This window comes from Ammodytes marinus (genome assembly GCF_949987685.1).
Source record: "Ammodytes marinus genome assembly, chromosome: 8".
Classification (NCBI taxonomy): Eukaryota; Metazoa; Chordata; class Actinopteri; order Uranoscopiformes; family Ammodytidae; genus Ammodytes; species Ammodytes marinus.
Genome location: NC_137212.1, coordinates 12,003,467 through 12,030,360, shown reverse-complemented (window position 1 = coordinate 12,030,360; position 26,894 = coordinate 12,003,467). Strand labels below are relative to the sequence as shown.

Below are 26,894 nucleotides of genomic sequence, written 5' to 3'. Positions count from 1 at the left end.
TGTTGGTTTGTTGGTGTGTGTGTGTGTGTATGTATGTTTGTGTACGTGTGTGCGTGCGTGCCTGTGTGTGTGTACACCTGCAAATTTGTATCTGCTCCTATCTCCGTATCCCTTCTCATTTTAAGCCACTATGGATAAAAGATGTCAACCAATGAGAAAAAAAACTCAAGCACATGCAGGTGTCAGCCCCCCTCTTCCCTTTGCTCCTTCGCTCTTGTAGCTCCCCCTCCATTGCTCCTGTGAGTTGTCGACACGAGTTGGCACGTGGCTAAAGGCTCTGGCCACCTCTCTGCTCTATTGTCCTGCCCACTCCACGGTGGCATGGATGACACTATTGTGGCGACGGGCCCTTTGTTGCCGGCCTGTCACTTCAGCAGGTGCCTTACAGAAAAAGGCAGGAGCCAGCCAGCAAGCCCGAGCCTTCTTCGTTAGTGCCGCGCAGCGTTTGATGTGCTCATTTCATCCACCGGAGACTGCAGCCAAGACGGATGCTAATAATCTCTTGAAAAACAAAAACATTCCACTCAAGCTTGTAAAAGATAAATTCCAATTTCAATGATAAAAGAAGAGTGACAGACAGCCGTGGTACCAGTCAAAAAGAGACCGCCAGCCACAATACAGCTATCTTTTTTTCCTCACCACCCCCCTTTTCCTAAGTGAAACCAATTCATACTGTCAATCACTGGGAATAAACAAGGTATATTGACAAATTGCTGAGTGTGTAAGGAAAGACAAAATTGTGAGGGCAAAGTATGCAAAAACAGAGCTGCATTTAAGACAGCTGTGTGATCCCCTCAGAAGCCAGCTTAGAGTGTGAAGGAGCAGAATGTGTGAAGGAGAGAACCCCCGCGGGCGTTCAGGAGAGGGGACCCTAGGGGATTTGGGCTATGCTTGTACACCCTCGCTACATTCACAGCCCTTCAAAATGCCATATCACCATCACACCTCGGTTAAAATAGAAGCAGAATGCAAAATATGCAAAAAGAAATCAAGAACACCTTATTTAGACTGGCTAATGTAGCAGCAAGCAAAGCAACAAGTTTATAGGACGTTCAAGGTACTTCTATCATGGACGTCCTTCCAACTCCAGGATGCATTAGTGTGAGAGTTTTAGAGACTATGAACATATAGGTCAAAATCAGCATGGAGAAACTAATAAAGTACTTTATTTAGGTCTGAAATTAATAATTATTTTAAATTGTAAATGAAATTGTAAATGAAATGGTCGGTTATTTTCAAAATGAATCAATGTCAAAGACAAAAACAACCATCGCAAGATCCTGGAGCCCTCATTAAATGTTTAATTTTGTTCAACAGTCCAAAACCAGAAAATGTTAATTTTTGTTCTAAACGTATTCTCAAGAAAAGCTAAACATGAAGCCATCATGTTCTCACGGTGGAAGCTGTTCACATGTGGCACTTCAATGTGAAAACGCCCTATGGAGTTAAAACTATTCAGGTTGATTCACCACATCACCGTAAAGCCACGTACAACAAACCTCTGTCATTCAGTTCCACTCCATCGAGATTCCTATACACTGTAAGCTACCAGACATAGATTTATTTATTTGGTTATTAAAAGCTAGCTACTTGGGATATGTTTAAGCACACACCTTGAGATTCATCTGAACATTTGAACTAAATATCCACACCCAGATTTGCACACAACAGGAAGACAAAGATCACAAAGCTTTGGGTTGCATTAGGTGCCCTGTGGCAAACAACCCATGGTCTTTCACAATGCAAAACAGAGCTTGGCACAGCAGTACAGAGCTACCAGCGCTCCAGGACCAATAAGGGCTTTGTTTGTTAGCCATGTCACTTACTGACCACCAAATTAGCTTCATCACCTCTGGCACCAGGATATCAGATGTGACATTCTGTACCACAGGGCTGGGTCTCTGTTTGCATGCAAGGCTACAGGGCTTTTAATAATAAAAGAAAACATTTAATTAAAAACAAAGGTAAAAAAAATTAATGGAAAAAATAAAATAGGGTCTTGCCAGGCATACTTTTTTGTTGTTTTTTACATTATCGTTCTTTGTCTTTGTTAATAAAGAAGGAATTTAAGCTTAAAAGAAACAAGCAGCTTGACACCTCCCATGTAAACTGAAAATACATAAACTTGTGTGTGATGTCATACAAGTGTAAAACATTATTTATCTTAACACGCTAAGACCCTCACAACGAAGGCTTAAGGTGGAGTCAGCGATTCTGAAGAACGCGTGTTGTCAACATTTTGAATATTTCCTCAAGATCTGCTACCTAGCCGTACTGTGTATGTGTGTTATCTAGAACAGCTGATTCCACCTTTAAAAGGTTAAGTAAGCGGAATGGACAGTTTAGCTAACTTCCTGTCAGTGACTGCAGTTAGCAGTCCCCTCCCTCGTCCCCACATTAATGCACTGCGGTCTTCAAGCAGCGAGTTATCTAGCATCATCTCAGATCCATAAGTGTGATAAAACATGATAAAAACCATCAAAACAGACATTGGGAAGTATTTTTACCTGCTCCGCCATTGTAGGCGCATACACATTTTCCCATCTGTCGCTCTGCGCGTGCACCGGCAGTGAGACGGGTGTGGTTTGTAGTGTTCCCTCTTCTGATTGATTATCAGTAGTGGGATCCCCGAAAGGTTTATTTGCCGACTACATGCAGAGCGAGTGACAGAGATCGGCTTCATAAAACGTGGATACTATATAAGTGATCACTGTATCAATAAAGATTTAACACTTATATTAACATAAATAAATTGCTTACTTCACCTTTAATGTGTCAATGTGTGTATTGGCTGTGACTGGGCTCTTGGACATCAATGATAAAGCAGTCACTGCTGACTCATCTCGGTGTTGTTCGGAGATAATAAAGGCCTGTCATTTGAGCTTGTCATCTATGAAACGACCATAAAAAAAACATCTGGTGAATGTCGTCTATTTTCCCCTCACACAAAACCAGCAGTCTCTCTCATACTCCGTTCCAGCAGGTTTTCCCCCCATTTCTCCCCGGATAGTTTGAAGCAGTTACCCTGCGTCAGCATCGAAGTTTCTCTAAGAGGAAATGACAAGAGCAAGATGTCCAAATCATTAGTAATGTGAGAGGAGCATTTCCCAGGCATGTCTCGTTACATAGTTGAGCGCTAACGTGAGGGCTAAGGGCTCGCGTTGGGGCTTTTCTGGGCCCAAGCCTGCTCTTATGCTCTGTGGGGGACGGGGGAAGAGGGACCACAACCTTACAGCCTCTCCAGAGTCAGTAATGGGTACTTCCAAGACCCTGAACCCAAAACAACCTCAGCTCAACCATACAACTCGATTAGGAGAGATACCAACGCAAAGTGTAGTCCAGATATTAATGTAACACACATACAGTCGCTCAAAAAAAGATTCAGACACAGAAATAAAAAGGTAAAATTGGATGCATACACTAAATTCATACAAATAGTGGGCCCATGGGAACGTGGCTCCACAAAAATCAAGCTTGGCTCTGGCTTGGTTTCAGCCTGCTGTGGCTTCTGTGGTGGGCCCTGCTGCCACACACACACACACACACACACACACACACAATCTTCTAACCAGATCCAGAGCACTGCTACTCAGAGGTCAAGTACAGTGCTTTAGCTGCATGTGTGTGTGTGTGTGTGTGTGTGTGTGTGTGTGTGTGTGTGTGTGTGTGTGTGTGTGTGTGTGTGTGTGTGTGTGTGTGTGTGTGTGTGTGTGTGTGTGTGTGTGTGTGTGTGTGTGTGTGTGTGTGTGTGTGTGTGTGTGTGTGTGTGTGTGTGTGTCTAAACCCATGTTGTTGTCATACTGCCAATGACAATGGCTCTTTACTGTGAAACTGACAATAATGCAACTATTAAAGTTGATTCCAGTAGCACAATTTATACTAGCTTAGGATCACAGTGAGATTATTATTATTTGACAACATATGTAAATCTACAAAGCAAAGCCAAATTAACAGCTGGGGTTGGGTTTTTTATTTGGAATTCGAAAAAATGGAAACTGTGATGATTTATAACAGGGGTTGCAGGCAGGCATGCCTTGTTCATTTCTAGACATATGGCTCCCTCTTGAAGAGTACGTGTACCTCAGATGATGCCACAGTCAACATTTTCAGAATGGGTACTTCTTTTTCTTTACTCACTGTTTGCCTATTACACATTGAGGGGAAAAAATATGTTTTATCAATGTTGTGTGCACAGCTTTGAGGTAAGAATTAAGGCATTGTCTACAGTTTAAAACATTTAATTTGGACAGAAATTATTTTTAGAAACACAAACTAGCAAGCATGTGAACACAACAACGTGCATAGGCAGACTCATCAGAGGTCCAACGTTTATTTTTATTCCTCGGGCACTCATCCTTCTTTGCGTGAGTGCATCAGCCGGCATATAGACCGAGAATCCTAGTATGTGAGCGAGTGTGTGTGTGTGTGTAAGGAGCGGACACTCAGAGAATAACGTTGCCCCTGAGGGGTTGCACCTCTCTACTCTCGCCCTCCTCCGTTATCCTTCCCTTCCACTCGGTGCCTGCAGGGATTTCCTTTTTCAGTTCAGGAGAGATGTCAGACCTGTTCCACCATCCCTCACATATAGGCTGGACTCTGCCCTCCATTCATCCAACATCTGGAAAACTACAGGACTCTGCCTTATTTCTAGATATCAGATCCAAGTGGAGCTTAAAGGCCGAGTAAGTGATTCTGGAGTAAGTGATTCTGGAAAATGCTTGTTGTCAAAATCAGCGAATATCTCCTTGCGATCTGGTACGTGTCCGTACTTTGTGAGCGCTGAAAAGGCCTAGGCTCTGTACACTGGCTGGCATGTTGCTAGATAGGGTGTGGTTGGCCCCTTTGTTTACATGACAGTTTACAAACCATAGGATAGGGATTTTTTTTTAGGAAATCTAAGTTATTTTAAGTATGAAAGAAATTAATTTTAAGAACATAGCTATGTGATATGGCATATATTAATGTAAGACTTAGCAATTATAACGTTCTAATGTTCTGCATTCAAACAATTCAAAGCTGTTAAAAGTTCAGTAAGCGGAATGGTCAGTTTAGCCAACTTCCTGCAGTTAGCAGCAGTCCCCTCCCTCGTCCCCACGACACCACATTAATGCACTGCGGACTTCAAGCAGCGAGTTATCTAGCATCATCTCAGATCCGTAAGTTTGATAAAACATGATAAAAACCATCAAAACAGACATTGGGAAGGATTTTTACCTGCTCCGCCATTGTAGGCGTATACATTCACCCATCTGTCGCTCTGCACGTGCACCGGCAGTGAGACGGGTGCCGGTTTGTAGCATTCTCTCTTCTGATTGGTTATCAGTAGTGGGATCCCCGAAAGGTTTATTTGCCGATTACATGCAGAGCGGTTGACTGAGAGATCGGCTTTATGAAACGAGCACACTATATATGAAACATGCACACTATATAAGTGATCACTGTATGAATAAAGAGCGATTTAACACTAATATTAACATAAATAAATCGCTAACTTCACCTTTAAGATAAACCTAAATGCATTTGTGTATATTTGTTGCTCTTTTAAATTAGAATTGCTGTGTTGCTTAAGCCTTCCTAACCTTACACAAAACATCACCACCAATTAAGAAATGTACAATAATTATGATATCGGACAGTATCGGTATCGGCCGATATCCAAAACCCAGATATCAGAATCGGATCAGAACTAAAAATAGTGGATCGGTGCATCCCTACCATAGGCTGTGTATCAACACAAGATTTTGACAACAAACTTTCTCGAGAATCGCTGACTCCACCTTTAAACAGTTTTTAACCCTAATTCCCAGTGGGGAATTAATTTCTGCTGACAACAAAATTAATTCATAGACATGGAGCAAATAATGAAAACTGCCCAAAACACTTAATCACAAGTGCATCCCATGCCATATCCAAATGATCACTCACCAATAATATGAGATGGGAACAGAGCCCAGAAAAGCATGCAAGTAAACAGTCTCTTTCTTCCAGAGCATAATAGCTAATACTGTCTACCACTCTCTCAATGCTGTTGTCAGATCAAGGAAATCCATCAACTGCCGTCCATTAGAAGTCTGTATAAGTGTTAAAAGCCATGGGCCTATCCGAAAAGTCCAATCTCCTAACCTATAAGCCTCCTTTCCTATGCCTTAACCCCTAAACGTCATCGGGGTTAAGGAGAGATGAAAGGTGCTTCCTATCGAACATAGGAAAGGACAGCGCTGTTTCAAATGAATTCGACTCCACTTTTCCTAACCGACGTCATTGCGCGACGGCGAGTATTGCTGACGTGAGTCACTAGCGTGAAACTACACTATAGCCTATTCTCCGAAAATTGACCACAACAAGCGCTCGTTTGATCCATGTGTTATTTTCATATTGATTTTAATCAGGTTGTCGCCAACAGAGTGAGAATCACTCCCATATATCCCAATTCACATGTGGAATAAAAAGAGGCTACACTTATGTTGATGTTGAAATTAACTGCCCCCAGTAACTTCATTAAATGTGAAGTTGGTATTTTATTTTCTTATGGTGTACATTATGTGCTACGAAAATAACTATTATGATGTTGGTCTTTTATGAGTTCTTTATTATCTTTAGCCTGTGTGTGTGTGTGTGTGTGGGGGGGGGGGGGGGGGGGTATTTTGTTTTAGCCGAGTTAAATCTTCCTCTCTTCTCCTCTCCTCTCTTCTGTTTTACCTCTCGTTCGTATTCGTGTAGAGTCGGTAAACTCCGGCGGTGGCCTGTTGCTTTAAATCTTGCCGCCGTAAAGGATTATGGGACACCACTATCTCCTTACCTTTAGCATAGGTTGGCCAGGAGTAACCTATGCTAAAGGAGGGTTAAAGGATGAATCGAGGCTCCTTTCCTATGCCTTTCCTAAGCATTTGGAGAATTCGGATCACCTATCCGCCGAGTACTTCCGGTTCATCTCGATAGGAAAGGAAATTTCCTATGCAAAAAAAAGTTTTCGGATAGGCCCCCAGTGTTTTATTTTATACCTGTAAGTTTAATACATCCTCCAAAACAATGTAATGCCTTGGAGAGTTAGGTCCGTTTTTTCAAACCTGGAAGACACCTTAGACTTCCTGGCCATAAAGGAATATAATTCACTTCTTAGCAATGTTTGACACAAAAGTTAAAAAAAATAATAATAATAATAATTAGGATATGTCATCATTCAGTTGGCCGTTAGGTAGGTAGTTAGTAGGTTAGGTCATATAGAGCTTCCGCCTTATTCAGGACCGGCTTTGTTTGATAATACTAAAAATTTAATAACTGAGGTTTGAAAAAATTACAAACTAAAACATAACATGTTAATTACAAGAAATTGTAACCAAAAGTATTGTATCAGAGTGTAAGCTTATTACTCTGACACCATAAAGTGACAATTTTGAGAAAAAAGTAAAAGTATGTTTCAAAAATGAAAGAAAAAGACAGAAGGGAAGAAATAGAGCAAGAGGAATAGAAAGAGAGAGGGAAAAGCTCCACAACAAGGGTAGGGAAAATCTGCTATACCAGATAGGTCTTCCCTCCTTCCTTCACATATTAGAATATTAATATTAATGAACTTCCTGTCCCCACCCCCTCCTGTTTTTCCCCCTCAAACGATTTGAACATGAAAAACTTAAAAAGCGCAAATTCCAGGAGTTGCGTATCAGTTTGACCCGGAGCCACATAGCAGACACCAACCATGACAGACTTGCTGTTCAAAGCAAGCGGGAGCTGCTTTCATCAGGGGATCCGCGTGTGTGCGTGTGTGTGTGTGCGTGTGTGTGACACCACCAGCCAATGCCATCTGCCTTTTTCTGATATCAGAACTTCCAAGATGTGATTCCTGCTTGTACGTTGTTTTTAGGTGGGCTTCACAACCAAGACCCAGAGTCACGCAGGCTGCTTGCTGACTGCTGTTAACAGCCAAGCCCTGCAATGTTAAATATGCAATGTTAAACTGTCAAGCAAGAACTGGTTGGGAACCCAGCAGGACATTTACAGTGCCATTACATTGGATTGTATCCCTCTTCAAACACAGCCCAAACAAATCAGTCCCTTTTTCCTGAAATACCTCCTCTTGACTTTATAAAGTTTCTTGTTCTCCCCTGCTTCTCCTCCATTTATAATTAAAGATAATTTTCTTTATCATAAATACTTCACACAAATACATTAAAACCGTTAAATATTGCACTCTAAAGACACCTCTAAATCTTGGCCTTAGTAAGCCAATACTGACTCCTGATGCCTGCCTTCAGACATCTGTAAAATATTTTTTATACGGTGCCCCAATACCACACTGGCAAAGGTCTCCTATCCTTGGCTTGGCAGGACTTCTGTCAGAGCCAGCCGGCAGCGCCATACAGGCCTAACCCCTGCTGCTGCAGCTTCCTGCTGCCTGCCTCCCACTGACTGTGGGCCAGGCTAGGCAGGGAGGAGGAGGAGAGGACCCCCCGGAAAGGGGAGCAGAGGCAGGAATAGGGGGACCCAATGAGAGTCACAGAGGTTGTGGGAAGAGGGAAGTAGGGAAGTAGGGAAACTAAACAATGAAGAGGCTGGATGGTAAATAAGTCGGGATAACGGTCTGAGACTAGAGGCAGACATACGGGAAGAGAATAGATGGGTGGCATCATGTAAGTGGAAAAGGAGAGACAAAAGGGGGCTGGAGGGCAGGTTAGGCAGCAGGAGTGGAGGGGAGCTTCTCATTATGACTCATCTTCCTTGTTCATGGCCCTAAGCCTTGACCACAACCTCAAAGCCCCAGGCCCCCATGGTATACCGCTGTGAGTCAGGGTACAACGCTTCACAGAGGAAGGGAGGGGGTAGGGAGAGGCAACGTCAGATGAAGACAATAAAAATAAAAAATATATAAATTTAACAGTTAAGGTTTTTTGCCTGCGATCTCAGACATTTAAACGGTTTTAACGTATATCAACACCTATCGGATATTAAGATTTGTTTGAATATTACAGCTGCATAGTGCAAGTACTCTATGTTAAAATTAACAAGATAAATAAAAGTTACAAAATTGGGAGTTCCGGTTACGCCATGTTGGAGTAGGCAGCGCGGCACCTCAGCTCCCGACAGTCAAGTTTGAAAATTCCCCTAAAAACTCGAAACTTAAACCTTATAAATACAGAATTGCTGACATGAGTGGGAAGAAGAAGTCAAGGAGAAAAACCGAATCAACATGCCGAAAATCGCGGAGAACAGTGAAATGGATGACACGCTTGCTGCATGCGAAACTGATGAAGACGGCCGCCATGAAAATTCAGGCGAGTCAGGCAACGAGGCCGAGACCCTCTCGGGCTTACAAAATATAAGCAAGGAGATAAGAGGGATGAAATCTGAGATGAAAGAGCACTTTAACTCGTTTGGGGAAACTTTGCGACGTGACATGAAAGCGGACTTTGAAAACTTCAAGCAAGGAATAGACCAAAGATTCACTTCATTAGCAACCGAACAACAACTACAACACGGAAGAATGACCGAGGCGGAGTCGCAGTTGGAAACTTGAGCACTGGGCGCAGGAAGCAAATGAAGCCCTCTTGCTCTCACTCTAACAACAAAAAGTCCTACAAGAAAAGCTCACCGATCAAGAATCAAGATCGAGGCGAAATAACATTCGCATTTACGGAGCTGCGAAGGGGGCGGAGGGTGAGTCGGTCATCAAGTTTGTGGAAACTCTGCTCAAGCGTGAGTTTTCTCTACCGGGGGACTGTAATTTACGCATACAGAGAGCTCACCGATCACTCGCACAGACACCTGCAGATGGTGCCTTGCCCAGGCCTATTATTGTGAACTTTCTGGAGTTTTCTACAAAAGAGAGAATCCTGAGAGAAGTGTGGAGGAAGAACATTCACCTGGGAAATAAAGCCTTGTCATTTGACCATGACTACGCTTCAGAGATTGTGCTGAAAAGGAAACAATACAACCCAGCCAAACGAGCCCTACAGGAGAGAGGAATCAGATTCCAGAAGCCCTTTACCAGGATGCGGATCCATTGGGACACGGGGCTGCAAGTTTCAGAGATCCGATAATTTACATATTAAGCCGTGAAATGGGAAAAACAGTCTGTTAAGAATGTTCTTTTATAATTGTTGTATAGGATAGTTTTGAAACCCGAGGGATGCGCAACATATCGACTCCATGGTTATTTATTGTAACTATCGGGAGCTGGGTGTTATAAGATGTACATGGCGTACATGAATGTTGGACTCATTTTGTATGACTGTAACCCACACCGTAGGCGCAGACGTCATTTCTAAATTAGGGCCCTCTTCTTATAAGAGGATTTCCCCTCGATCTAGCAGCGGGATCGTCACTCTGGAGGGACAGAAGATTCCCTCCTTTTGGAGCTCAGCTGTTTGTTTGTTTTTTCTGTTGTTTCATGTTCATGTTCAGGTGGGGCCACCGCTGTTTTATTTTTTCTCCCTTCTCTTCTTTGTCCACATAAATGACAGTGTAATATTGTGAAGATAGCATCCTTAAATGTTAACGGGCTCAACAATCCGGTCAAAAGAGCAAAAGTACTAGCCAAAATGAAACAGGAAAAGAACCAAGTGATTTATTTACAAGAAACACATTTGTCCAAGCAAGAGCATGACAAATTAAAGAAGTTTGGATATAAAAACACGTTTTTCAGTGCTTTTGAAAAGGGGCCCAAAAGATATCTAATATATTGATATCTAATTCCCTCAATTTCGAAATCACAAAAGTATTAAAGGATAAAGAGGGTAGATACGTTATAGTAAAGGGGAAAATAGAAAATAATGTGGTTACCTTAATCAATGTTTATGTACCACCCGGTACTGATAAGTCCTTTGTACAACAACTGTTTGAAACAATAGCTCTGGAGAGTGAGGGAACACTAGTTTGTGCTGGGGACTTTAATTTGATTTTAAATGCTAAACTTGATTCAACTAACAATAAGAGAATCAGGACCCCGCTATCCAGACTGGTCAGTACCTGCCTAACAGAGCTTGGGATGTTAGACGTATGGAGGGAACTTCACCCCCTGGAAAGGGATTACACTCATCTTTCAGCATGTCACTCTGAATATTCTAGAATAGACTACTTCTTTATGAACAAAATTGATAGACACAAGATTGAGAATTGCAGCATTGGGGTAACGGACTTGTCAGATCATAGTATAATTTATCTTAGCATACATTTGAATGGAAGGCGTAGAAATACGTTATGGAAGTTAAATGTGGGCCTGATAAATAATAGGAAAGCAAAAGAGGAAATTAAAAAATAAATTAAAAATTGCATAGAAGAGAACAATGATGGTCTAGTTGATTCAACCATACTGTGGGATACATTAAAAGCAGTTATGAGGGGGAGGCTAATAGCAAGGGCAGCATACCAAAAAAAGGTTAGACTGGGAAACTATGAGAAATTGATTAACAAATTGAGAAATTTAGAACACCAACACAAAAACAATAAAGATGGGTCAATATTACAGCAGATATCATTAACCAGGCAACACATAGATGATATTCTTCGTGACGAGATAGAGAAAAAACTGTGGTTCACTAAACAAACTTATTATGAATCTGGCCCTAAAGCTAGCACGGCGTCTTAAAGTACAACAACAATCCTCAACAATCCATAAGATTTGGGACCCCCAGACAAAACAAATATTATATAAACATGAAGAAATAGATAATGTGTTCAAAAACTACTACAAAGATTTATATTCACAACCTCCAGCAGAAGAGGAACATAAAATAAAGGAATTTCTTAATTCACTGGATTTACCGTGTAGGAATTAGATGACGCGATTAGTAGATTAAAAACAAACAAATCGCCTGGTAGCGATGGATTCCCGAGTGAATCAGTGTTAATTTTGGCAGCAAATTCTGATTTAGTCTTAGTCTTAGTCTTTTGAATATCATACCATTTAGTCTTAGTCCTATTCTAGTCATCGAAAATATTTTAGTCTTAGTCTAGTCTAGTCTAGTCTACTAAATCTAAGCAGATTTTAGTTTGACTAAATCTACAGCGGACTTCGTCGACTAAGTGTTTTTCTTCATTGAATGGTATTAAGGTTTGAATATTTAATACAGACACATATTTAATGGTTGTAATACAAAACATGTATTCTATTTCATTAGTAATAATCTCACATAAAATCAGTGTACCTGACTGGATAGGGGGAGGGGGGGCTTTAAGAGCCTGTGCCCGGGCGTCCATTATCTCATGATCTGTCTATGAACCAACTGGATTCCACAATCTTTTTTCTTTTTGCGGGGAGCATGCACAAGCATTATTTATAAAAAAATAAAAAATAAAGAAAATATTTTTAAAAAGTTGGGGGCCCCACACTAGGTCTTGAAACGGGCCCCGAGATCGTTAAGGCCGCCCCTGGGCAGGAGCAGCAGCACGCAGTTGAGGTGCTGATAAATTTGAGCAACTGCGCCTTCCTTTAAGCAACACTGCTGCCGCTGTGTGTTCGGACTTCTTTTGCATCACAGCCTTTTAGATAATACAATTAGAGGATTTAATTGAACGCTGTCCATGCGTCGGAGTTGATTGTAACTTAAAAACAGAAACTAACGGACGGAGGCGGCAGTTTCACATGGCTCTGTGTATTCAAACTCGAGACAGAGCCTACTACAAACAGATCGCGGAACTTAGCCGTTCCCCTAGACATCGTTAACGGGCAGGATATCCCTGACTATCATTTTTGTCCATCATACCGCAGAGTTTTTCAGCACAGCGGCTCACTCCACCCGCTCACACCTGCGCGGTCTCCCGTCGATTTTCATCGACACAGGGTTGCATTCGCTGCTTTGCACTGATTGGATTTCTTCCCAACTTGTCCCACAAAAAGAGTAGGCCTAGTTCTGATTGGATCTCTTCTCCATTCGTCCCGCCCTAACAGTTTCGTCTAGTTCCTATTCGTAGACTATAGTGTCAGTTAAATTAGTCTCAGTCTTCGTCATCACATCTGCATTTTTATTTAGTTTTTATTTAGTTTACGTCCGTGAAAAAGGTTTGTAGACGAATATTTTTCGTCATAGTCTTAGTCTACGAAATTAACACTGGAGTGAATGGTATAAGACTTTCAGAGAGGAATGGTCTCCCCTTCTCCTCAACTCTTTTAATTTGACACTTAATCAGGGAAAGTTTCCGCCTTCCTGGAAGGAGGCTGTAATATCAGTTATCCCGAAAGAGGGCAAAAATAAAGAATATTGTGAGTCCTACAGACCTATTTCCATTCTTAATGTGGACTACAAATTATATACTTCTATTATTTCTAAAAGGATAGAACACTTCCTGCCAGATCTTATTGATGAAGATCAGACAGGGTTTATCAAGGGTCGGCAGACTCGAGATAACATTAGGCGCAAATTACATATTATAGACCACACTCAAAAACAGGAAGTTAATGCGTTATTAGTCAGCCTTGACGCAGAAAAGGCTTTTGACCGTGTTAATTGGAATTTTTTGTACCAGGTATTAGAGAAATTTGGATTTAATACACAAGCAATACAGTGCATTAATACTCTTTACCAAGAGCCAACAGCAAGGATTAAAATTAATGGTAATTTAACTGATAGATTTACTCTACAATGAGGGACTCGCCAAGGTTGCTGTTTTAGCCCCACTCTGTTCGCGTTTTATGTTGAGCCCCTGGCACAATTAATCAGACAGAGCAAAGGTTTGAAAGGGATTCAAATAGGAGGGCAGGACCATATTATTGGATTATTTGCTGATGATGTCATTGTGTTCCTTCAAGACCCAGATAGATCATTTCCCAACTTAATGTCGATTTTAGAGGAATTTGGCCGGTACTCGGGATATAAATTGAACGTAGAGAAGACTCAAATTCTCTCGTCACACTACTTCCCTGCCCCGAAAATAAGAGAAAAATACAAGATTAATTGGAAGGCAAAAACAATTAAATATTTGGGTGTGGTAATTGCAAAGAAACTTGATAAAGTATTTGAGATTAATTATAACCAAATTAACGGCAGTATTCAAGAGGATTTCAGAAGATGGTCGGCCTTCCCATTGGACTTTGGCTCACGAATTGAGGTTATTAAAATTAATATATTGCCAAGATTTATTTCAATCTATTCCACATATAATTTTAGAAACCCAGTTTAAAACCTGGGACAAATGGATATCCAGATTTATATGGGCTGGTAAGAGGCCAAGAGTAAAATGTAAAACACTGCAGTTAAGTAAGGATGAGGGAGGATTATCTGTGCCTAATTTAAGGGAATACTTTTTTGCAGCGCAATTGAGGTTTTTAGTATGTGCATCCTGCCCTCTATACAATGCGAAATGGAAAGATATAGAAAATATCATAGAAACATTTCCAGTTCATGCTACATTAGGAGATAAAGGGAATAAATTACATCAAAACAGCCAAAATTAAATTATTAAACAAACATTGAATATTTGGTGTAAAATTGTTAAGAAGTACAACATGGAGGGAGATGCCAAAATATTAATTTGGCTGGCACTAGACCCTAAATGTAAATAAATAGTTTGTTTTTGTAAAGCGCTCTGAGTGAGAGAAGAGCGCTATAAATAAAATGTATTATTATTATTAAATTCAAACCAGGAACCATAGATGTCGGATTCAGACAATGGTGGGATAGGGGCATAACAGCGTTATGCACTTTGACCAAAGGGAATATATTTAAGAATTTTGGAGAACTACAGAAGGAATTTGAATTAGGAAATAGAGATTTTTACAAATATTTACAAATGAGAGATTATTATGATAAAGAGATCAAACCTGAATTATCTGAGGAAGGCAATGAAGTTATTAATGTTTTCATTAAAGCATATAAAGAGGGCAGTAAAAAAGTAATTTCCAAACTATCAGGGTCTTCAAAAACAGAAAGGAAACAATACTGAATATATTAAGATAAAATGGGAAAAGGAATTAGAAATTGAAATATCCCAGGAGGATTGGCATTTAATTTGGGAAACAACATTCAACAACATTCTCCAAGATGTGGAGAGAATTTGGCTGGAAAAACCTGATCCGCTTCTTCATCACTCCCCAAATTAAAAGTAAATCATCAAAGTCACAACAACAGTGTTGGAGACAGTGTGGACAAATGGATGCCAATCACTCGCACATTTTCTGGACATGTCCCAAAATTAAAATATTTTGGAGTATTATGTTTAATTTTGAAAAAGGTTCTGGAATACGATCTACCTATTGATGTTAAGGTCCTGTATTTAGGTATAATAAGAGATGATGTTATTGATAAAAAGGACTGGTATTTGTGTAAAATATTGTTTATTGCCTGCAAAAAAGCGATTACAAGGAATTGGTACAAACCTGAGCATCCAAGCCTTCAACAATGGAGGGATATAATCAAGGAGATCTTTACGATGGAAAGGATGACTTTTTCTCTAAAATCTAAAGGAGAAATTTTCTTCAGAAAATGGGAGAAATGGACTGTCTTTATATCAGAAGAATTGGACGCTTCTTCACTGTGAGAGTCTGTGGACATGTATAGGTCATTTGACGTGGACATGTGGAATTATCTTAACTCAACTGTAGTGCCCCACACTATGTTCTGTGTGTTGTTTGTAATTTGTGTAAACATTTAAAAATGCTATAAATAAAGAGTTTAAAAAAAAATAAGTTACAAAATTATATTTCTACAGGTAAATAACAATGCATTTAGAGCTTATAGCATTTGGCCTCCAGCGCATTGACAATGACTTGGTGATAGGGATGGGCAATATACCGTCGTCACTGTCACATGGATTTTGCAATACTGTCATCACGTCATAAATCTTCACTTCTTGGTTTCAGCACGCAAATGTAGTTTTACTTGCTACACTGCCCCTTATTTAACAACCCATGCACAGCACATGGTGAACACACCCACAAAGCTGATGCACAGGACAGGGTGAGGCTGACTTTTTTTATATAGTCTGGGTTGACTGAACTACAGAGGTGCCCGTGTCCCACAGTGCAGCAGCTAAGAGTCTGATTTTATCCGTCAGAGAGTTCATTTCGGATACTTATTGTATTAAATCTATCAGTAACAGCCCTGTCTTTGTTTGCACACGTGTAGACAAGTTTTCCACGGGGAGATCATTTACATACCGTATATAAAATTAAGGTCAAATCGCCCAAACCTACAATGTGAATACACTTAATTGAAACTGCTCACAGTTCAGCGGTTCATTCGATTGCAACACTTTGCGTGTTTTAACTGGAATGCAATAAGGCGTTGTTAGTGGTTAGTATACCTTACAATAAGAAAATAATCTCTCTTTACAAAATAGATACAGATCAATTAGGAAAATGCTATTGCTGGCCCTATTTATAGATCACTTTGAAACGTAACAATAAACAGGGAAATAGAAACAAAATGAAAGAAAAAAAGAGTGCAGGAAAGAGTGAAATGTCTTTGGTTTTTCACCCTGAAAAAGGGGAGGGTGAAACAGACACCGTCTGTCAAAACAAGATGCTCTCAAACAAATTTGCTCTCTTCTGCAGCGAATCCCTGTGAAACTTTAAGGCTAATTTGTGATGAGGTTGGAACAAACGCCCATAGCACAAGTCAACAAGCAAAACAAAAAAATCTTTCTCTTCTATTCTGTCGGTGAGTGCAGATTGATTCTGCTTTTGTCTCATCTCATCATGACAAATGCATACTGTCATTGTCACTGATGTGGTGTTTACAGTGGCATAAAGCATCTTGTAATTATTCTGTGAAAGTGAATTTGTGTCCTGAGGGATTTGTATTTTTTGCGCGTGGGTAATCGAAAGAGATAGCGAGGGAGAGGGGACGATTGGAGAGTGATCTGATTTTTTTTCTTAAAGGAAGATGTTGCTTGAGAGCCATCTTTCCAGCACAGTTCACAATATGCCAATATGGATTTGGTATCCATGTTCAGATGTCAACAAACAGCTTATTCCTCAACAGGCAGTTCCCTTCAGACACAGTTCATACTGTATTCTGTAGCTACTTTATTTAATATTTGTTTTGCTTATAGAAAAATGCCTTTTATGTTATACAGTAGCTTTGATTAATACAATTCTGTAATAGATTCAGAACTTCATTATGTTTCATATAGAGCAGGATTTGAGAGCCAAAGACAAGACCATATATGGTTAAAATAATTAATAAAACCCATCTCCGACACCCTTAGCGGTATAAAAAAAAAACAACGATATTGTGTGGTCATGGCATATGCTGACCCAGGGGCGCTTGAAGCATTTCATAAACTTTAAGCAGGGTCCTAGGTCAGTAATTTTTGTGTTTGCATGTCTTTGTAGTTGGTTTCCCCCTAGAGCACCACAGAGTCCATTGAGAAAAGGCATCAATGCCACAGTGATATTGAGAACTTTCACGTGGTATGGGAAGCCGCAAGGCATCCTCCAAGGATATTTGAATACTTCAAACATCAGTGACCCTTTATAAGATAGAAGAAAGATGGATATGAAAAATATTGACTGGATTGCTGTTTGAGGGGAATATAAGAAGCTGTTAGACTACCCACTCTCATTGCCAAAGACCTTACTCTAAACTCTAACCAAACTGAGCCTGGATTTGAAACATTTAATTCTAAATTCTTCTAGAAAGGGCATCAACCTTCCATTATATGCCTTTTTATTTATTTGATTATACAACAATTAATGCCAAACGTATACCATGCAAGCCTATATCCCCAGCAGTGATCTGCTACCTTTGCCAGCATAATTTCTGTACAATGCTTGGCCAAGGTCTTTGACATCATGCAAAAGACAGTGGTTAATGTAGCTCAGAAATGGCCTTAGGAAGCATCTTGTGCATCAGGCTTTGCACAAGAAAAAAAAAAGTTATTTTTTTTGTTTCTTGTTAAACCCAAAGGCGAGATGACTGTTAAAGTGGTCAGATGACAAATGTCTCATCTGATCTTTAATGCTGCAGAGGAGCCAGCTCCAGGGCTAAAACAGGAAACTCTCACAGGATAAAGTGATTTGGTAAATTCCTAAATCACTGCTTTGGCTGCAGCAGATTTCTCCACAGCAGATAGAAAATCCCTCTATTAGCTCTTCTATTGAGTTCTAATTTAATCAGCCTTAACTCTACTGAAAACCGCTGTTATCAACACTTTCTAGTCTAGCCTTATTACCCTTATTACATCCAAACAACAGAACAAGGAAAAATAATAACGTTTTGCCAAGGCCTGTCAAAAGTAATCCCCTTCTCATCAGCTGAAATTCAACGCGGGATATGCAGAAATCCCTCACAGTCGCCACAGAGGCTGATGCAAACATTTGGCAGTCATTTGCTGATCATCCTGTTCAAGACACCTTCCTTGATAGTCAACTTCAGAGCCAGCCGGTGTTCATCTCCATCACCTGATGACGCTGACAGAGTCAAGCCTGTTGTCTTTGATGGTGATCAGATGTGGCAACAGAGAAGTGAGTAATAATTGGGTCAACAAGGTATGTCAGTTCCCACTAACTCTCGTCTGAATCATCTCTCTGCAGCATGGCCAAATGTGATAGTATGACGCCGGAAATATTTGGCTGTGTAAGGCATTGAGAGCAACATGGCATGTGATACTGTTTTTTAAACCTATGTGTGACCCCCAAAAATGGTGGGGCCTTGGAGAGGCCAGGCACTGCCTATACCGGTATAGTAAATATCTGAGTTTTGTGTTTCTTGCTTGTTTGTTGCTTCTTTAAGGTTGTTACTTGGTTCCTACTTATTTTTCTCAATTTATTTACCATTCAAAGCTTATTTTTGAAATCATTGTTAGTAGTATTATTATATGTCTTATTTTAAGTATTATTTAGTGCTGTCAAACAATTAAAATATATAATCACGATTAATTTATGTCATAGTTAACTCCAATAATCTTATTAGTTAACAAATTAATCTCACATTTTTATCTTTTCTAAATGTCCATTGATTTATTTGTCCCATTATTTTTTCACATTTTAATGCTCTTATCACACACATTCTCTACACCCTTGTAATTCAGTGTATTTTTTCTAAAATATCATAATTTCCAATTCAGTGTAAATAGCCCATAATGTAGACGAAAGAAAGCGCAAAAGAACGTTTATCTTGCATTTTAAAAAATGTAAGCTGTTAAAATGGGTTAGCGTTAACGCCGTTAATAACGTGTTTAACTGTCAGCACTATAATTATTATTATTTAAGATGAGCCATTACAAAATGGTCCACTCAAATTAAATCATAACTGTGAAGGCAACAAGCAGGCCTTTGTAAAGTAGGGGTGCACCGATTGCAATTTTCTTGGCCAATCCCAATTTCGTAATGAGCCTAACCTGCTGACACCGATTTTTGCTGATTCTGATTATTTTTCCACTTTAGAATGACTAACTAAACAGAATACACAAACATAAACAATACATAACGTATTTGTACAACTTGGGCTGAATTTATTAGGTTATTCCGAAATGGTTTCGTAATAGTTTCTCCACGGCTTAATTCAGACTGTGGACTCAGGCTAAAGCTTAAAATAAGCCTTTGGGCGCTCAGGTCTCAGCGATCGCGAGGCTCTTCTTAGCGAGTGTACAATGAAAATGAATGACTGCCGGCTGCCACAGATACTCATGAAGCTTTCGGTGTGAGCCCACAGCTATTGTCACTGCATTGAAATCCCAGACTGAAAACATGCTGCTACTGACTGACGCGCTACATTCCTGTTCCTGTCAGCTTCAAAATAAAAGCCAACTCACGTTTCTCCAGTTAAATGCTTTTAATGTGAAGATGCAATGTTTTGCAATAACTGTTCTGAAACCCGAGTAAAACTGCGACTCACAGGGGAAACTTTATTTCCCAAAGAATAACTCTCGATTTATTTTTCTTTAAAAAAAAAAACATTTCCTTACAACTACTAGTAATTCTCTTCCAAATAAACCCTGTCTTCCAGGCTGTAACTCTTGGGGTATAACAGCGTGAAATAGACAGCTGGAAGGAGCACTTAGGTTTAGAAAAAATTCAGAGGTGGCCTTGTGTTAGCATGCTAACTACTTTGGCAATACTACAACATTACTGTGGTGTCATGATTACATTTTTTTTAAATATCTTGATTTATTGAACTTCCTTATTATTCATTACACTCTTTTATGCTTTCTATTACTCAACTCAAATCAAAGGCCATGCCCATATCCCCTCATCAATCTGCTAGACTAAACGTTCAGGAGGTATTAAAGCCTAAAGTTAAGTTCCATCTAGGGCTGAATGGTTTTTGGATTGTTAGAAAGTTGAGAAGGTAAACTTGGTAAAATAATGTAGAAGCATCTGCACAGCTTGCATAGCAGCGGTGTATATGCTTCACCCTGGGTCTTACAGGTAAAGCAAATACTAGATGACTGGATTGTCCTACATTTGGATCACACAAAAGTGCAACAACATTAACTGGTTGAAAGTAACTGTTGAACAGAGGTTGAAAGATCCATTTATTCAGAGGTGGCAGAGCGAGCTTACAAACATGACTTCTTGTGACACTATGTAGAATTTAAACAAGAGTTTAAATTAGAAAAGTATCTGCAGTATGAAAACCAAAAGTACAGGCAGGCTATCTGTAATTTTAGAGTAAATAACAACAGAATTCCAGCTGGATAGAAGTCAGAGAATGTGTAACCTTTGTGATGACAATTGCTTTGGCGATGAGTATCATGTCCTGTTTGAGTGTAAGAATATAAATCTCCATCTATGTTTAAATTGATTTCGCTTTTGAGGTTGTAAAGACCAAGTAGCGTTTTTGTTTTGTCCATGCTGTACACCATTGTTTTGTTCTGTTATTATTTGAATGTGTTGTGCTCCATACCATGGTAATATGGTCAAGAACCGTAAATAAATGAAAATTAAATGAAACGATTCGATTCCTCAAGATCCTCGAAAAACTAATACTTAACACATTCATCTCGGCTTTCCAAAGATATGTGGCATTGTAATCCGCTTAAACATAGCAGTTGTGTACACAGCATAGTTTGTATTAAACAGCCTGATGGCCCGCGGGTACAGATATCTTATCCGCAGTGTTGGGAATAACACCGTTTAAAAGAACGGCGTTAGGTAACGCCGTTCTTTTTTCAGTAACGGGGTAATCTAACTAATTACTTGTTCCGTCGTTACAACGCCGTTATCGTTACTGAACGTTAAATGCGGTGCGTTACTATGAATTGATTGAATAAACTGTGTAATCCAAACGCACCCCTGGCTCCATACTACACAAACTGCTAGTGAGGAGACCGGTGTGTTTTAAGTTGTGTTTTATTCAGTGTGGATGACATTATAACTGTCAGTTAGCGCCGTCACGTCAGTCAGCCGGAGTGCCTGTTTAGTGAAGTTTCTTTTTCTTTCTCTCTCTGTTGTGTGAGCGTGTACGTTGCCGCAGTAACCACCTATCAATCTACGGTTGAAACGTGCTCTCCCTGAGTTTGTTTGCATCGCCCTTGTGAGTAAGTGCATGGAGTTTCCCGATCTCTATAAATTATAATTTATGCACGTTATTAAACGGCCGCGATTCGCCGGTTGCAACAGCTGTTTAGCGTGTCATCACGAGCCGAATATTGCTATTGTTCTTTTCCTGGGATCTGTATGCTGCTGTGCTTGTTAAAGAAGGAAATAAACATAGGATAAATCCTTACTCCTCCTCTCATGCTTCATAGTCTGACGTTTTTGGCCTGAAGTGGTGTTTTAGCCGACACCCCTGAAGTGAATCCAGTGATATAGTAGATCAGCACGGTACATTCAGCAGTTTCCTCTACTACTTGTGTTGAGAATAAAATACTTGAAGTGCAGGATAAACCTCTTGCTGTCTGTTGATGTGCAATAAATATTGAAGGTTATGTAGTCTACAAGTAGGCCTACCTGTCTGTTCTACTCATTTCAACTGATTTGTGAAAACTGCTCAGAAAAATCCAAATGTGTTGACATATAGCAACTTTTTTTTTTTTTTTACAGTAGGCTAACGCAAATAGTTACTTTCCCTGGTAATTAGTTACTTCTATTGTAAAGTAATTCAGTTACTAACTCAGTTACTTTTTGGAACAAGTAGTGAGTAACTATAACTAATTACTTTTTTAACGTAACGTTCCCAACACTGCTTATCCGATTACTAAAATAATCGATAGCTGCAGCCCTAGTTCCATCATTATTAACTCACCTGCTTTGAAGCACATTCTAACTAAGGAACTGACAAGCAAATAAATTAAAGTCAAAGTAGCAAGATGCTCAGTTTACATTTAATCAATTCAACAAGGGCCAGATAATGGTTAATGGTAACATTCACTTTTGTTTAATTAAAATAATAAATCAAGGCTAAGTAGGTCACCGCCTTACCTTTGCCAGGAAAAACCCTGATAACTGTCTCTGCCTTAATCAAATCGAGTGTAATTTAAAGGTCTGATGATATGTATATTGATTATGCAGTAAAACTTCACAAAATGACAAAACCAGTGTTTATGTCTCGTAATGTACTAGGGCCCGAGCGATTTGGACTTTTTTTTAATGGGTCGATGCCAATTCTAATTAGGGAGAAATTTTTCTCGATAACCGATTAATCAGCCGATTAAATTGAAAAATAAAACCCAAAAATATTTATATAAAAAAAAAGTTGTACCTTAAATATGGTTCAAACACTTCTGACCAAGATATTAATTAAAGGCAGAATATGTTAACCGTCAAAAATGTGTGCAGGAACTTTATTTTATTGTAATATGCATTGGCAAAAAAACTCAGACATTAAGTATTTTTCTTACTGCAAGTCATTAACAGTCAGGAGACCAAGATACGCATGGGGAGGGAAGGGGAAGGTTGGATAAATAGCGGAAGGACATAAATTGTATGTAAAACAAAGGCTTTTTATTGGGTAAAAATAAAAGTGTTTGGCGTTAATCGGACAACTTTTGGCCGATGATGATTATTCTGAGATGGCCTATGATCAGCCGATTAAAATCGGCCAGCAGATTAAAGCTGGGGTATATGATTTCTGATTGGTCAAAGTTTACATGGGCTGTACACTTTGACCAATCAGAGCGAGGCTCCGATTCTCTGTTCTTATTGGCTGTTGGGACTGTCCATTCACTTTGGCACGACTTTGTTGGTGTAGAGCGTGTCAGGGAGGGACCATAGGGGGGGACCAAAGAGAACAAGTGGAGCGGTTGATAAATAAAGTAACAAACTGTTTCACCCGGCCGACTGTCAATGACAACAACCCCTCTAATTCCTGAAAATTCCGGCAAAACCATACACAGTACACAACCATACTGTATACAACCATATGAATGTGTGGAAACAGGGAAGAACTGATAATTGAGTATTTTAGTTGGAATTCTAAAGCATATTTATCCCCTAAATGTGACTCATCAGATTTGCATTTTATCATTTAATTTGTAGTTCCATGAACAGCTATGGGAACAATCAAGTGAGGCCAGGGCAAGGCAGATGCAGTGTGTGTACTGACTGATAGTTATTGAGGTTTCTGCTCTCTACTTATGGTCAATGCAGATGTAACATTTGGTAATACATTAAATGTGCAGAGGCACATGAGTGTGCACTAAATAAGCTGAGCTTTTTGACTTTGAAAATCTCACTTAAGCAGATGAGCAGTAAATTTGACCAAATACCTTATGGGCCTGTAGATTTATGATGGCAAAGCCTGAAGTTATGTTCATTTGCATGGGAGTCGGTTTCTTTCCAAATTGGGTTTCTATAAATGCCAACATTGATGGTCCATCACATTTAAGTAAATAAAGCTAGTAGAGCTAAATGAGTATTGCTGTTGCAGATGTATTACATAGGGAAAGTGTATTGCTTCTACATTAGGGTAGTATAAGTTGCATGTAGTAGGGTTTTGATTATTAAAAATGTGATATGTTCTTATAGATATGTCATAACAATGTGTTGCATGTTTCGAATAGCTTACTACTCTTTTTCTTTGCTAACCCGAAACTTGCATAGGCCTAGATGTCTCTCTGTGAGAGTGACGTTTGCTGTTGCTGTGTTGAAGTTTTGTTTCTTTTTTCTCTTCATGGCTTTTGATTTGCCTTGATGTGTTTAGTTGTGTTGTTTTGGCGTAGGCTTTTGTATTGCCATTGATTTGTAAATTCTATCATATCATAGGATTTAAAATATCCTGCCAAAGGACAGTGGAAAATTAGCGAGCTGGCTACCAATGACACATACAGAGATTTTGATTGTGTGCAATTTACATGTAGGCCTACAAATTAATAAAAAGGTTACACAAAGACTTATCAACCTGACAGAGCAAAGACAAACATACATAAATCAGCATGAGTGTAACAATACAGAGTTGTGTCAGGCAAATACAGGCATTTAGGCTACTGCAACGTCAGAGAAGTTGAGTCACATCTTCAATAGCAGAGTAAATTGCCTAAGTGAGGCCTTACTGCCAGGTGAGCAGCCTATGCAGGAGTAGGCTATGTGTAGGCTTCTATGATATAATTGTAACACTGTAGCCTGGCATCAGCAACTTAATTTAGCTACTGTTGTGTTTCCACCATAAGTTTAACTATGTGGCTTTGCTCAGACGCGTGGAGGATATGTAGCCTACTTAGAATAGTATTATTTAGCTCACTGTAATCACACCGTAACAATGCCCCTGTTAACTTCAAATGAATGTGTAGTTCCGAAGTTGTAAAAGTTAGCAATGAGGCATGCTAGTGGGCTAACAATCTAAGCTAACTAGCTAACTAAGTAAGTAGAAACTTTTTTCCGAGTGAGTGTCAAGTTCGCGTTTGCGCTAGAAATAGAGATAAGGCCTACTGTGATATGTGTAACTCTGTCGATAGCCAACTGAGTCGACAAATAAGTTTAAAACAGTCTGCATGTGCTTTGTTAGCCGTCCCAATGTAGCCAGCAGCCCAGTTTCAAAAGTTGACTGTCAGCTAACGGTGTCTCGGTTTCTTACCAGGAAGTGGGACTCTGTTGCTAAGCTATTCCTCCTTCACGTTGAGACTTTCTCCTGATGGTTATGGCGGTTGTCTTTGTTTTGACTTTCCCTTTTCTCTCCAAGGTCGCTCCAAAAGAGAAGAAGAAGAAATCGACACTGCGGGCGTCTCTCTTCTCGCGCAGCACTGTTGCCTGAGCGTCTAAAAAAGTTGAGTCGTTTTCGGAAAAAGAGAGAGAGAGCCTTTGCTGTAGAGCCAGTCGAGATGGGAACGTCAGACAGTCTCTCTCCACTAGGCCCCTCTCATCACCGCACTCCTGACCCGTGTGCCAGTAATGTAAACAACCCAGCATTCCCGGAGCGCAGAGGAGGGGCAAGTGTCAAAAGAGTGGAGGCAAGCTGTCAAATACCGCGAGATTCAACAGAGAAACTTCAGCTCAATCCAGTTCACCACCTTTTCCGTTCGATTTTTTCCTCTATTCCCATTGTGTAGGAAAATGTTCCATAATATTTAGCCCATGGAGCATGTCCGATTTAGTCTTTTTGGGGCCTCAGGCAAACGCAGGCATAGGGGCACTCCAGATCCTTATTCTAATAGGCCTACACCCTTTTTTCAATCCTTAGCCTTTGAGAAATATCCTTGGATAGGCTATGTCAAATTTAAGCTTAGACTATTTGATTAAAATGCAACCCTAACCCTAGCATTCTGATGCCATTTTACAGTAGCCTATGTCCTTTCTTTAGAAATACATAATTAAGAGAAGAAAAAGAAACTGCAAAAAAAAAACATCTTAACCATATGGCCCTTGATCTTTTGGGGCCCAAAGCAATTGTCAAACTTTGCCTACTGACAAGTCTGCCTCTATACTTGAGAGGAAGGATATGATACTAAGCGGGAAAGTACATTTCTGACCTTTGAAACAGTAGACAAAAAAACATAATCACTCAAGGTCCACTTACTATTTGTATTTCTTTTTTGCAGTGCTTTCACCTGCTTCCTACAGTTTTACACATGACATGGACCTCTACAATATAGGGTCACATAATAAGGTAAGAATACAGGTGCAACATTAGTGGATTAGTTGTGCATATTAGCTGATGAAATTAGCAGTTGATTAAATTACAAAATTATTAGGTTTGTGCAATTGGTAATATAAGCGTTACGTTTTTGAGGTAAATGCATATGAATTGACACTTAAATTGCTAAGTGTAGCCCAAAAAAACTAAAATTTTGATTATTCTGTCAATTATTATTATTATTTCCATTATGCACAAATCACGATAATACGTTGCGGTTTGTAGGAATGGGTGCAAGCGAGAGATGGAGGCAACCGAGGCGTAATGGATTCTCCTGAACACACAGTTGTCTGCACACACACTGACACACATCTCTTTACACACATGCATGGAGAATACCCACACATCCCATAACACACATACACAATCTGTATTTGGGATTATCATGAGGATTTATTGACAAAAAAAACGGTAGTGCAGATTGAATCGCATGGGCAGCGAGAGCATCTGGAATTGATCAGCTTACTTTGCTTTGATAACAGTTTCAGCGCTGATTTCAGACTGACAATTCAAACAACGCGGATACACAGGAAACACATCTGTCTTCCTCCCATCCCCATTGTTAATAATCAACAAGTTAGGTGGGGTTGTGTTTTTTCTCCCTACTTCAATAGCCTTTTTTGTTAACCTCACTGCAAATATGGAAAAGGGAGAGATGCCTGGAGTGTAGGATCCCCCCCCCCCTCCTCTTTCTTCAACAACAGTTGAAGATTAAAAGAAACGTCTCACAGATATCTGTCAATTCTGTATGTGAATAATGCTGTGTGGAATTTTATGGCATGAGTTATATTGGGTTTCCTTTACACCCACATTTTCTTTCAATAAGATCAATGGCGCTCAGTGACAGATAGGGACGGTCTTTTGTATCTTCAAATTTCAGGTTTCTGAGGGAATAATTAGACAGATGGATGAAAAGTAATGTATCAGTCTGCGAGGGGAGCTGCACCCAGAGAT

At 39.8% G+C, this 26,894-nt stretch overlaps 1 protein-coding gene across 3 annotated transcripts in view; it reads right to left on the bottom strand.

Annotated features, from left to right (window-relative positions):
- nek7 (NIMA-related kinase 7) overlaps positions 1 to 25,200 on the bottom strand; it is a 73,267-nt gene extending 48,067 nt beyond the window's left edge. For all 3 annotated transcript variants that reach the window (XM_080033060.1, XM_080033062.1, XM_080033063.1), the window contains exon 1: positions 24,885 to 25,200. The gene's annotated coding sequence lies outside the window, so the exon portion shown is untranslated. The remainder of the gene's footprint in view (positions 1 to 24,884) is intronic.
- Between the last annotated feature and the right edge of the window lie 1,694 nt (positions 25,201 to 26,894).